This window comes from Paralichthys olivaceus, chromosome 17 (genome assembly GCF_024713975.1).
Source record: "Paralichthys olivaceus isolate ysfri-2021 chromosome 17, ASM2471397v2, whole genome shotgun sequence".
Lineage (NCBI taxonomy): Eukaryota > Metazoa > Chordata > Actinopteri > Pleuronectiformes > Paralichthyidae > Paralichthys > Paralichthys olivaceus.
In genome coordinates this window covers 9,466,928-9,478,947 of record NC_091109.1, presented here as the reverse complement: position 1 = coordinate 9,478,947, position 12,020 = coordinate 9,466,928, and the positions used below count along the sequence as shown (strand labels likewise).

The 12,020-nt window shown below is 40.5% G+C and overlaps 1 protein-coding gene across 4 annotated transcripts in view; it reads left to right on the top strand.

Annotated features, from left to right (window-relative positions):
• The window catches only part of ntng1a (netrin g1a), a 249,908-nt gene that overhangs the window by 123,671 nt on the left and 114,217 nt on the right, over positions 1-12,020 (top strand). The gene's annotated exons all lie outside the window — the stretch shown is intronic.

The following is a 12,020-nucleotide window of genomic DNA, read 5'->3' as shown; positions in this document are numbered from 1 at the left end:
TGAAACACCTAAGGCTAAAAACTACAGGTGAATAATTCAAAACTGTATATTTGTATTTAAATTAATATATATCACCATTTAACTTTCCCACTTGATACCTTCATTGAGACAATTATTTTTTAGACCCTATGTTTTCTGAAATTGTTTGTTAAAATGTGCATATGTCTAATTAAACCTTCACTGATTTGCATATATTTAGAGAAGAGGAATCTGAAAATTGGATAAAAAATTCCGTTGACGTTGTCGAGCCAAAGGTTTTAACTGAGGGGATTTTCGATCATATTATCAAAGTCAACAGCCTTAAAAAAATCCATACTCATGATATTTTTATGACTAAAATGTTCCATAAATCAGGCTATTAATGATTTATGAACAAACCCCCTCAGTGAAAACCTCCAGAATATAGACAGAAATAAAAGTGGAGAGTTTGGGGAATGTAAGCGAAGCTGAAGTGGAGATTTCGGACTCATTTTGAGAAACGCAGTCCTCAAAGATTTGACTTAATTTAATGAAAGCCTTGCGAAAGATAATTTTTGAATTCACAGCCACTTTTCCCCGTCCCACCTCCGCTGCATCTCGTTGCTAAGCAGATGCCAGAATTTAGATTTTCTGGCTCCAAACAGTGAATACTGATGTAAGGGAAGTTTTCCAAGATTTAAAATGCACAATGGACGGTTTTACAGATAGTGTCCAATGTTGAAAATAAATTAGGGAAAACAGAAGCAGCTCAAATCGAAGAGAAAACATTTTAGGAGTAGAGGCACTGTTACCCGCTGCAAACCATTTATGCAGAATTTCTACAGTGTAAATAAAAAGGAGAAATGTGAGGCTTGATTTAGAGGAAAATATTCCAAAACATGTTTTAAAAAAAACCATGCATGGTGCAGGAGTTATTTGTGCAGAGGCCACATTCAAGCACACTTGAATTATTCATCACTCTAAGCTAAAGAGACCTGACACTAAAGCTGCACAAAATCCACCTCAGCTCTGTGCGATCACGCTCTACAGCGACCACTTCTATTCATCATATCTGAATCTGACTGTGGCATGAATTCCTCTCCTTCCACGCTTTAATTTCACAATTCTGTTTGAGCTGGAGGGAGGTCGAGGACAGATCGATGTGTGCAATTAGACACACAGAGCCTAGCAATTAGCAGTTGCGCTAATGTGCCTGAATGGATTTTCTGATTTGGTTGGGGGGGAAGCAATACTACACAACTAAATCTCCTGCCACCTGTCCTCAGTTGGTATCTCCAGCTCTGACAGTGTGGTCAGAGCAGCCTGAAGCACTGCAGTCGTACGTCTCTGTGCACTGTGTGATTATTCCTACAAACCCAGAACAAGATTTTACTTTGAAGACTTTTAAAGTTTTATTTCTTGCTTTCATAGAAAAAGGGTTGACAGTGGCTTTAACCTGAATCCTCCAAAGGATTCAAGTGGAATCTGTTTTGTATTCTTGATATTTATCTCTGCTGTATAAACTTTATAAAATAACATTCCGTTGAATAAAATAGAATGATAACGTAATAAGGAAATAATGTTAGATACCAATGTGCACATTGCACACTTGTGCTAGTGAGAGACTTTGTTTTTGGACTTTCTGGTTTGCCTTTGTGAATCTTTCTGTCTCTCTACAGACTTTTATGTTACAGACTTGTTTGCGTTTTGATTTACTAATTCCTATTTTACTTTGAGCTGTCTTTCCCTGTGTTTTTCTTTCACATAACTTCCTGTCTAACTCACTGTCTGCACCTGTCCTTATGTGTCTCTTCTGAGTTCAGTTTGCTCAGCCTCTTTTTGGATATATAGTCTCTGTGCTCAGTTTGCACAGCTCCTCCTTGATGTCTCCTGTTCTGTTGCATTACCTGAGTTTCAGTTTTTGGATCTCCCAAATACTGCGATCCTGTTAGATTTTCAAATATATATATATTTTTCCCGGCACTTCCTGTTCTACATATCTGCATTTGGGTCCAGCTCTACAATAAACATGAGTGGTAACTGGAGTGTTATGGAACACAAGAAGTCTCTGTTAAAATCTTTCACACCCTATTAACTGAGCAGTGGAAACAAGTTTTTGAAACAGAGTACAAAACAAACAGCCACTCCAAGCTGCACCCCCTCCCTTTCGCCTATGTCCTGTTTAAAGAAAAGCAAATCCTCTCTTAGCTTCAGTTTCTACCCGACAAATATAATCTTGTTTGCTCTGTGTGGTCTGCAGCAACTCTTGAGGGAAATATCCGGCTCCATAGCAGCTAGCTCTAGTCTCTGTGTGACTTTAAAGAAGGACATGACAGCTCCCCAAAAGTAAAGCCCAAAATGTCTTGATTGCCACCTGGTGGCTGGCTGCAGTACTGGTCATAAATCCCACCTCCTCCATGTTAGTGGATGGGACATTGCCCAAGCAAGGCTATATTTCTAAACAGTGGGAGGAGGTGGAGAAACCTCGTCCATTTAGACGTTAAACTGGGAACCAAAAAGGTCACTGGCTATATAACCAAAACATTGAGCTGAAAGACTCAATAAAGTGCTATAGAATGGATGCTGGTAATTATCTGGAGGTTCGTCTCTGCAGTGGAGACATTTCACCTTTTTACATCCAATCATTTCATCCATTCTTAAGATGAAATTAAAGACATTTCAAGCTGCTATTGAGGTTTGCTGTGTTAGTGTCAGTAGCTCCTAAAGGCAGAGAGTCCGGTTTGATTGGAGATAAATGTATCTGACTGCCTGATACCTGTGTGCCAGTATCACTGACCCCATCCTGTAATGTCCATACCAGTGTCTGTCTATCAGTTCAGATAGACCCTCCACTGACACACACTCTTCCCCTGTCTGGCCTTGCGTGGAAGATGCACAGTACTTTAATAGAAAGTGAATGCAGCCTTCTGTCCCTCTGAAAGGACATTGATTTTTTTACTTTGCAGCACCCAAGGTCAGCGCGTAGAACAAGCCTGAAGGATCTTGTCACCTCAGAAGTACAGGCCTTCCTCTCAGTCTGTTTATTGGAGGGAGAATAACACAAATGAAGTAGAGAACACAGCCGTCTGACTTATTGTGACCTTGCATAATGGCAGAGCAACAAATAACGAAATGTCTAAACTGTGAAGTGTTTTGAATTTAAAAGAAGGCTGAACAGTGTGTTAAGTTGTTACACGTATCACCTCATTTCATGGCTCCTGCTGGAAGCGATGCATGTCATTGTTTTCAGATCGCTCCATGCCTATTTGTCTAACCCTAAATTTAGCATTCCTTTGGCTGTGTGTGATATCATATTTTATTTGTTAAAAAAGGCAACGCAGATGCACACACACACACACACTGCCTCGGAGGCAGTGAATAAGTAATGGGCCTAATCACGGCAGGTGACAACTCCTCCAAATGAATTGTTTCCCAGTGAATGACTTCAACTTGGCCCAAAGTACATAAGCAGAATTAGAACTGGCAGCAGAACACAGGAGGCAACGCTGCATCAAAGGAGGAATGAAGAGGATGCAAATCGTCCAAACACAGACATTACTCATTAAGTGGTTCTGTTGTTGGTTTGTTGTCATGGAAATTCCCCCGACACATACAGTACCGCGCTGTGTATGAATCACGCTTAGAAAACCAGTTGTTTTCCTTCATGTTTTTGAGAGTCAAATAAAAAACTGTTGAAAAAAATCCCAGATGCCAGTGTATCACAGCACTAACATACAGGCTGCATCCACACTGATACTAATACTAATGGACAGTATTTATAATGTGCTTTTACAGTATTATCAATCACTTAAATCTTTAGAGTACTAGTTCCATTCACACCCTGTTTCTCTACTCAGCGCTTCTTCTATTATCCTTCATTCATAGTCTGCAGGCATAGCCGTGAGGGCCAATGTGGGGCTGCTTCATTTTAGTTTTAAAATGCGTCACTGTTTCTACTTTTATGCCTGCTGCCCACACAACCCTTTTTCAGTGCGTAAAATGGAGACATTTGGAAACATCGCTGACCCTGTTTTAGATAGAAAACTCTGATACTGCATTGTAGTACGGACAGGAAAGAAGGAGTCATTACTTCCTGATTGGTTCTAATCAGTTGCAACTCGACCACCAGAGGTGGAGGCAAAAGGCTGTAACCACTTCACACAAAAAAGTCCCTGCTCTTACTTTTCACCATTGTTGTTTCTCGATCTTAGTCATTTCTGTAACCAAGCAGGACAAACAATCGGCAACACCATCATGCACATGCCCACTGTACGTGACTGGTGGACGTGGATTGTTTTGGTTTTAAATCACCATTTCAAAATCACAATGCATTAGTCGGGATAAAGCCACAGAGACAAGCAACCATTCACACCTACAGGCATTTTAGAGTCTCCAATTAACCTAAGCTGCATGTCCTTGGACTGTGGGAGAAAGCTAGAGTACCCAGGGAAAACCCATGCAGTCAAACTCCAGAAAGTAACTGGTAGCCCAGCAGGTTCAATCCTGAAATCTTCTTACCGTGAGGTGACAGTGCTGACCACTGTGCTTCCTGTAAATGTACGTAAATGTAAATGCCTTAGTAGCCTGCGTTAAACCATCTGCTTCATTCAAAGGGTCTTTTCCAGATCGAAAGACCTCGTCATTAGAAAGAGTGTCAAAGCTTCTGGAGGCGTTACACAAAATGCTGTCCTCCTCGGCATATCCATTGATCCTCTCATGATAAACACAGTATGCATTTGCATGAAATTAGCTGAATGTTCAGCCTGTCTTCTGCCCTCTGCCTCGTGTTGCATGCCTGCTTTGCACCACAAATGAATTACTTTCCGTTTGCATTAAAAGAATGGAGGCAGGATTGATTTCTCAGTGGATGGTGTGGACCACTGATGAGTCATAGTCATTGTCCTGACTCCTGATGTTACTGTAGACGAAGCAGGAGAGTCGAATTCTCACGTACAAGGCAGCATTACCAGATAATCTAGAAATAACTGGTCACTGAACAGAAATATGCAGCTTCAAAGTTTTATCTGGGTCAGCTGGTTTATCTGAAATGAACAAATTGGAAATTACTGGTCTACAGGTTATGTTCACAGCTGCAGGTGGAGCAGTTCTCGGAACATTTAAATTCCAGCTAAAGAAAACTTTGTGAAAGAGTTGTGCAGTACAACCTAAAATGATAGAAATTGTCTTTGAAAAAAAAAATATAGTGAAGGTTTTAGTTTGGTTCATGTCGCATTCACTAACATGGATGAAGCAGGATTCATGGCCTATATTACTGCCAGCCACCAGGTGGCGAATGAGACACTTTGGCTTCACTTTTGATGAGCGGTCATGTCTTCCATCTTTATATACAGTCTATGGTTCTATACGTCACAAATTAATCTATTTTTTGTTTTACCTATTAACAAATACAAATGTAATACACCATATCAATATATTATAATTATTTTTCACCTTTGGGGAGTACCAGGCTAGCTGTTTCCCCCTGTTTTCAGTCTCTATGCTAAGCTAAGCTATCCATAGAGACTTATCTGACTTCTGGCAGAAAAGCGAATAATTGCATTTCCATAAATGTCAAACTATTCCTCTGGAGACTTAATGTGTCTTACAGATCGTTTACATTATCTATATCGATAAATGAACCTATATTTCATTAATTGGTCATTATGGGCCATATTTTGCATTTGTAGAATAAGTAAAACATTGTTTTCAAGCAGCATAGCTACCTCAGCATGTGGGGTTTTTATTTGTTGAATACAATGGGACTACTCCAGTATCTCCTCATTTAGGTTGTTATCAAATAGCCCCCATTAACAAACACACAATATTTTCATTTTACAAATTGCACAGTAGTTTTGTCAGGGAGTCTGCATAATACCCCCCTGACGCCACTATAATGGCTGTCATATGCAGGTTGTACTTAGTAATTTAATCTAATTGCAGTGTAATGTCAGTGATACTGGGAGAAGTGAGGCTGCAGGGAAAGGGATGTAATTAATGAATTGATCACCAGGGCGCTGGATTGACAGGCCAAGATCCTGTGAAGTGATGGTTAGGGTGTGTATGTGCATGTGTGTGTGTGTGTGTGTGTGTGTGTGTGTGTGTGTGTGTGTGTGTGTGTGTGTGTGTGTGTGTGTGTGTGTGTGTGTGTGTGTGTGTGTGTGTGTGTGTGGTGGTTTGGGAGGAATGAAAACGCCCTGGGCAGGAAATTTAGCACTGGCCATTGTTAAAACCTCTCCTCTGATTGTACTGGCACACGCTGTGCTTATATAGAGATGTCAAAGCATGAAACTAGATAACACTCTTTTGGAAAAGGTAAATCCACACAGATCTGTGTGTGAAACAGCTTTGGATGAGTTGAATCATGTTTGCTGCTGATGAATAAAGAGGTGGAGGAAGAGATGGAGAGTGTGTTATGACACACACAGATGTGGCCTCTTTCTCTGGGAGAGAGATATCAAAGTAGGAGGCTATCGATCCCCGGGAACAATCAATATGAAGCCAGCGCACCTTAGTATTTGTTGCTCTGCAGTGTGCTTGACTCTTAAATGGCTGATCATGACACAAAATACCCAAAACTGAAGGCAGAGTGTGCATGTGATGAAAATGTATTCTGTACAGGATGTGTCACATGGCCACTGTGGGCTGAAGTTTCTTGAAGAGGCCTGTGCGTGATGTTTGTGCAGGTTAATATGCATGTGTGTATCTATGCATGGAAGGTTGGGTTGTTTTCTCTGTGTGTGTGTGTGTGTGTGTGTGTGTGTGTGCGTGTGTGCGTGTGTGTGCCTCAGAAGATGACAGGTCCACGGTAGCACTGACAGGACGCAGGCATTTCCCATGAGGCCGTGCATGCTGACAGCATCTGGCCAAGAAGAACAACAGCTGCTGATGGGCTTCCAGTACATGTAGCCCACATAGTGTCCCTCCTTCACCTCTCCACCCATCTTTACATCCGCATTCACTTATTTTTTAATTCACTTTCTTCCTTTCTTTTAATCTCCCACTCTCTTTCTGTCTATCTGTATTCACACACACACACCAGGAATTCTATGATTCAGTCTTTACACACAACCTTTGGAGCTGGAGTGAGGGGAGGAGGAGGGTAAAGAAAGCCAGTTATCGATTTTTACGCGACACCGCTCATTGTCCAAAGTGAGAGGGCTTCCACTCGTCCAGCCACGCTCGACCAACCCTCACCTCCCAAGCTCTCTTCACCATCTCTGTGGTTTTACTCAACATGTTTCAGCCACAAAAGGGGCACTGGCAATCACACACTGGTGCACACACGAGTACGCTCAGACACTCCTCTGCCTTGGACCTAATAATCAGTCCTGTGTGTGACTATGATTTTGATGTGCAAACAGAAACTGGCCAAGTTTAATTAAAGAGGATGAGCTGTGTGTATCCGTGCAATTATGTGTGTGTGTGGGGGGGGGTTCCTGCACTTATCTGGGAGAGAGGAAATATGTTCGAAGGAAGTAATTTAAGGTCAGTGTTTAGGACTGTGTGGTCTTGTAATGTGTGAATGTACAATGCGTGGAGAAAAAGCACAGTGGTGTAATTGTACATGTATGAATGATTCCATAACTTATGGTTTATGACCATTGTGAGGTTTTAGTGCCCAGCCATTTGATTTGATTGATTCATTTTACTTTGCAGTTGTTGCAATGAAGGACAAGGTCATTGTTTCATGTAATATTTTAGCATTTGAGAAACCTTCAAGCTAGTAGATCTACAACTCAAACTATTCTTCTTGGATTGTACTATCTCTCTGGTACCTGAAAAAACCCTTCAGGTTTACTCACTGAAAGGATAAAGGTAAATGGTGGGAGCTGGGTGGTGTTGGCTACGTCTGGCTCTGGCATCAGTTCTACCTTAAGCTTGAGAGGAGGAGGCGAGGACGACACGGCCAACAGCTGCTTGTCTGTCTGTTCTGTCCATGCAGCTACAACAACGCCTGCAGTCCCTCCAAGTGCGTGGAATCACAATTTGAATCCCCCAGCCTGCGTTTCACATTCAGGTCTTCTATCTTTTTGTAGATTCCTATCCCTCCTTTACTCTTCATCCAATTTTTGCTTCTGACCAAATGCTCGTGGGTGGCCAGCTTTGATATTTGGCTGGATTACACCACATCTTTTAGATAATGTTTGGTTTCATTGTGTTTCTCGGTTCAACATAAATAAAACATATCCAGAAGGGAAAACTGCAGCTTTGAATGTAAAGTCAGTGTTTACTACTACAAAGGAATGACTCATTTTCCCTTGATGGTTGCTAGTTCCATCGCTGAGACTGGAAACGTTCCAGCTCATGCGAAATTATTTCCTGCTTTGTTCCTTGTATAGTATGAAAAGAACGAATAATTAGATGAATGTACACTTTCCCAGGAGTGGCGTGCTTTAGATACAAATTTAGAAGAAGCATGTAAATGTGCATGCACACATACCCACCACAAACCCTTGTTTTGAAAGTTAGCCTCCTCCTCTTCTGGCTGCACTTGGTTGCTGTTGAGCTTCCTCCTCCCCTCTAGCTTAATTGATGTTAGCTCTATAGCTGCTCTCAGACATGCACTTGAACTCTGGATAATCTCCCAGCATTCTTCGGAGGGGATGTATGCAAGAACACCGTTTCTCTGGCCAGGCCGCAGGTAAAACCTCAGGAGAATGTCTGAATAAGCTCATATCAAGATGAAAAAGCAGAGTCACACATGTAGAAAACACAGACAACGATGTCAAGAGAACCTTTGGTGAAAGAGCCAATGTTGATATACTGTAAACAAAAACATGTGATCTCCACAGCAGAATGTATGCATTAGGGTTACGTCCTGCCTCTGCCTGCTGCACCACCCCTCACCTGCGGAGATTTGTGTTGTTGAGAATGTGTTTGAGAGTAGAACGTCCTGCTTCCCGGATCCCATTTTGCACTCATTCTTCGGAGTTCGTGTCTGAAAACGTTGAATGAGAATTTGTATGTGCTGCAGGCGTTGCTGCTGTCAGTTGTTGATTCCAACACGCTGGATCTTTTGATGAATTGCGCTGCTGTTTTCTTGTGCTGCTGTGTGACTGGTTACAGCAATGCTGTCATGAGAAAAAATTGACCAGATCCACTATTAATCACATGCAGCGTCAAAGTATTATTGGGATATTCACATAACCAAAAGTAATCAAATTAAACTTTATAAAAATTTTAATTTTTAGTTATAGTTTTGAGTGTGCAGGTGCTTTACCATTTGACAGGGAGTGCTGCATCACTCTCTGCACCCCTACTTCCTTCTGCCTTGCAAACCACCCCTGCCTCTTGTTGTATTTCTCCCCTCAGACCACTGCCTCTTCTCTTTTTTCACCCTCATAAATGGGATGTAGCTCCTGCTCATTTGTCCAGTATCTGCTGCCAAACATCTCTGAAACAGAGTGGAGAGGCTCCCACAGGACTGTCCACAAGAGAGGGAGCAGAGACACAAGCAGCTGTGTTCTGCCTGCCATAACTTGAGGAAAGATGGATCAGCTGTAGAGGTGCTAATAGATCATTACAACCAGAAATTCTGCAAATTCTGTGAATTTCTCACCAATTGTACTTAAAATGTAAAACCCTTTATATCCTGTTTTCATACCAATTATCTGATCATGTTGGTTTATGTGACCTTAATTTTTCACAGTGCTATAAACAAGAAACCAGTTTGCTCTTAACCAAGTGCAACAGGTAACAACTAAAAGCTTTAATCTTGTACGTCATCATGTGACTACTCACGTATACTGGGCATGCTTGTGCCAGGGTAAACAGATTGCTTGAATAATAGTTCACATATAAGCAGTTGTATCACTGCAGAATGAAACTGTACAAAAGCTGTTAGCAAGGCATCAATCAATCAAATTCATTGTGTGTAGCCCATATTCACAAATCACAATTTGTCTCATAGGGTTTAACGAGGTGCGACAAACTCTGTTCTTAACCTCAACAAGAGTGAGAGAAAACTACCAGAGAAACTCTATTCAAAGCAAATCAAGTTAAATATACTTTATTGTCCCATAGGGGAGATTTGTCTAGGGCCAAAGTGCTACAGCAGCTGCAGAGCAGTATATTTTACAGCAGAATACGACAAAATAACAGTACACAATGACATATCATGTCAGACCCAGAAAAATAAAAGCACTTAAAATGATAAAACACTAAACAGATATAACTCATAAAAGATGAAAAACCAAAACTGGCATTAAAACTTAAAAACCAAACTGTGTGTGCAGAGGTTATTGAGATACATGGCCGAAGATGTTTCCTTAGTGTGTGGTGTGATAGATGTTTGGATGAATGAGAGCTTCAGGCGCTTGGTTTTACATTTACAGGCTCTGTAACGTCTGCCTGAAGGTAACTGGTCAAACAACTTGGAAACCTCAGAGTACAGAGTGAGGGATCCCTCCCCCAGGACGACAGAAGTGCAATAGATGCCGCGTATGACTGAACACATCAACAAAATAACAGTATTCACAACATTAATTAGAAGAAACAGTTTGTAACATCATGGAGAAGTGTGTCACTGCTTGTAATTGATGGTAGTCGAGGCTCATGCCGGCTGTTTTCTTCCTGAAGAGGGTCATGTGATAAGAGCCTGACGAAATAGCGAAGGTTTCATCGGGACTGAAAAGATCCAATCAGCAAGCAGTTGTGAGTGTTTTCAAACCAAAGTAAATTATATGGATGTAGCCTCAGGGTTTTTGTACAGAGCAGTTATATGAAGGCTTGTGAGGTCAGTGGTTTAACAGATGTACTTTATGATTTCTTAGCATTTATAATGGGTAACAGATTGAAAAGCTAAATGGCACCTTAACCACCCTGATATTAAAGAAAGAAAGAAAAAAAAAACTTTCAAGGTTTCTTAGGAAACTCTCAAGTGTTACAGAACAGAGTACAGAGGGTTTAGTGAAAATGGAAAACTTACTGTGAAAGTTATTTAGCAAAGGTCAGAGACACATTAGAGCTAAAAGTACAAAACCCAGCTGATTTCAATTTGATTCATGTTACATCTATTTTATACCACATTGTTGCAGTACAATCAAATGAGAAATCATGATAAGACATCTGTTTATTTCTGTTTTGGAACATTTCATCAATGTCTCAATTCTAAATAATATAATAATAATTCCATAGAAATATTGTATCTGTACTGTCAAATTCCAGTGTAAGCCTTTGTTGTTCTCAAACACAAAACTGCACTATCTGATTTGCACTGTGTCTAATATTTTGCTCATGACGACATCATGTCTGACTTGATTCTCCAATAGAAAATCCGAATTAGCAAGAGCTCCATTTATTATGATGTGAAAATCCAGCAACGCCATTTCTGTCACAACTCACTAATTGGTTTGGGTTTGATTTGTCGTAAATTACCCTCACATGACACATTTGTCCAAACACTTAAAAAAAGGAAACTGAGAGAAAAATAATACAGTGTGAAAAATGTCCACATGTACAACAGAGGTGATTAAAAACAATCCACAAGCAGCAAATGAAGGAAACAAAGTGCTCTGGTTAGAAGTGGAGCATGACACAGGATAGAAACACTGAAATAACTTATTTCTACTGTGGTTGTGGCCTGACCTGAATTAAGATAGCACACAGTGTTCAATATGTTTCAACCACTCCCACTCTTGCCATTTCTGTATATTATTTTTTTCTCATAAGATGGTCCAAACATTTTAAATCCCAAAGGCACCCTGATCTTTGAATTGAAACTGTATTGCTCCTCTGTTAATCTCCAGTATAACACCTGCTTATAGACTGGTACCATTTAGACATTTATACACGATGACACGCTACAAGTAACATTATGAACCATCGGAGTGAATTAAACTGTTCGATACTGAAATGTATTATTTATAATCAAAGATCCAACAAATCGTCTGATATTGTACAATCTGTCCACAGCCTTGTCCTGGTATGAAACAACATAATAACAGTAAATATTGGTAAAGTCCATCTTTAATTTATCAAGTATATATATGACATTTTCAGTCAACTGACATTAAGACCCTTTCAAATTTTTAAAAATGGGAGGTAGTTTTAAAGGTTTGTAC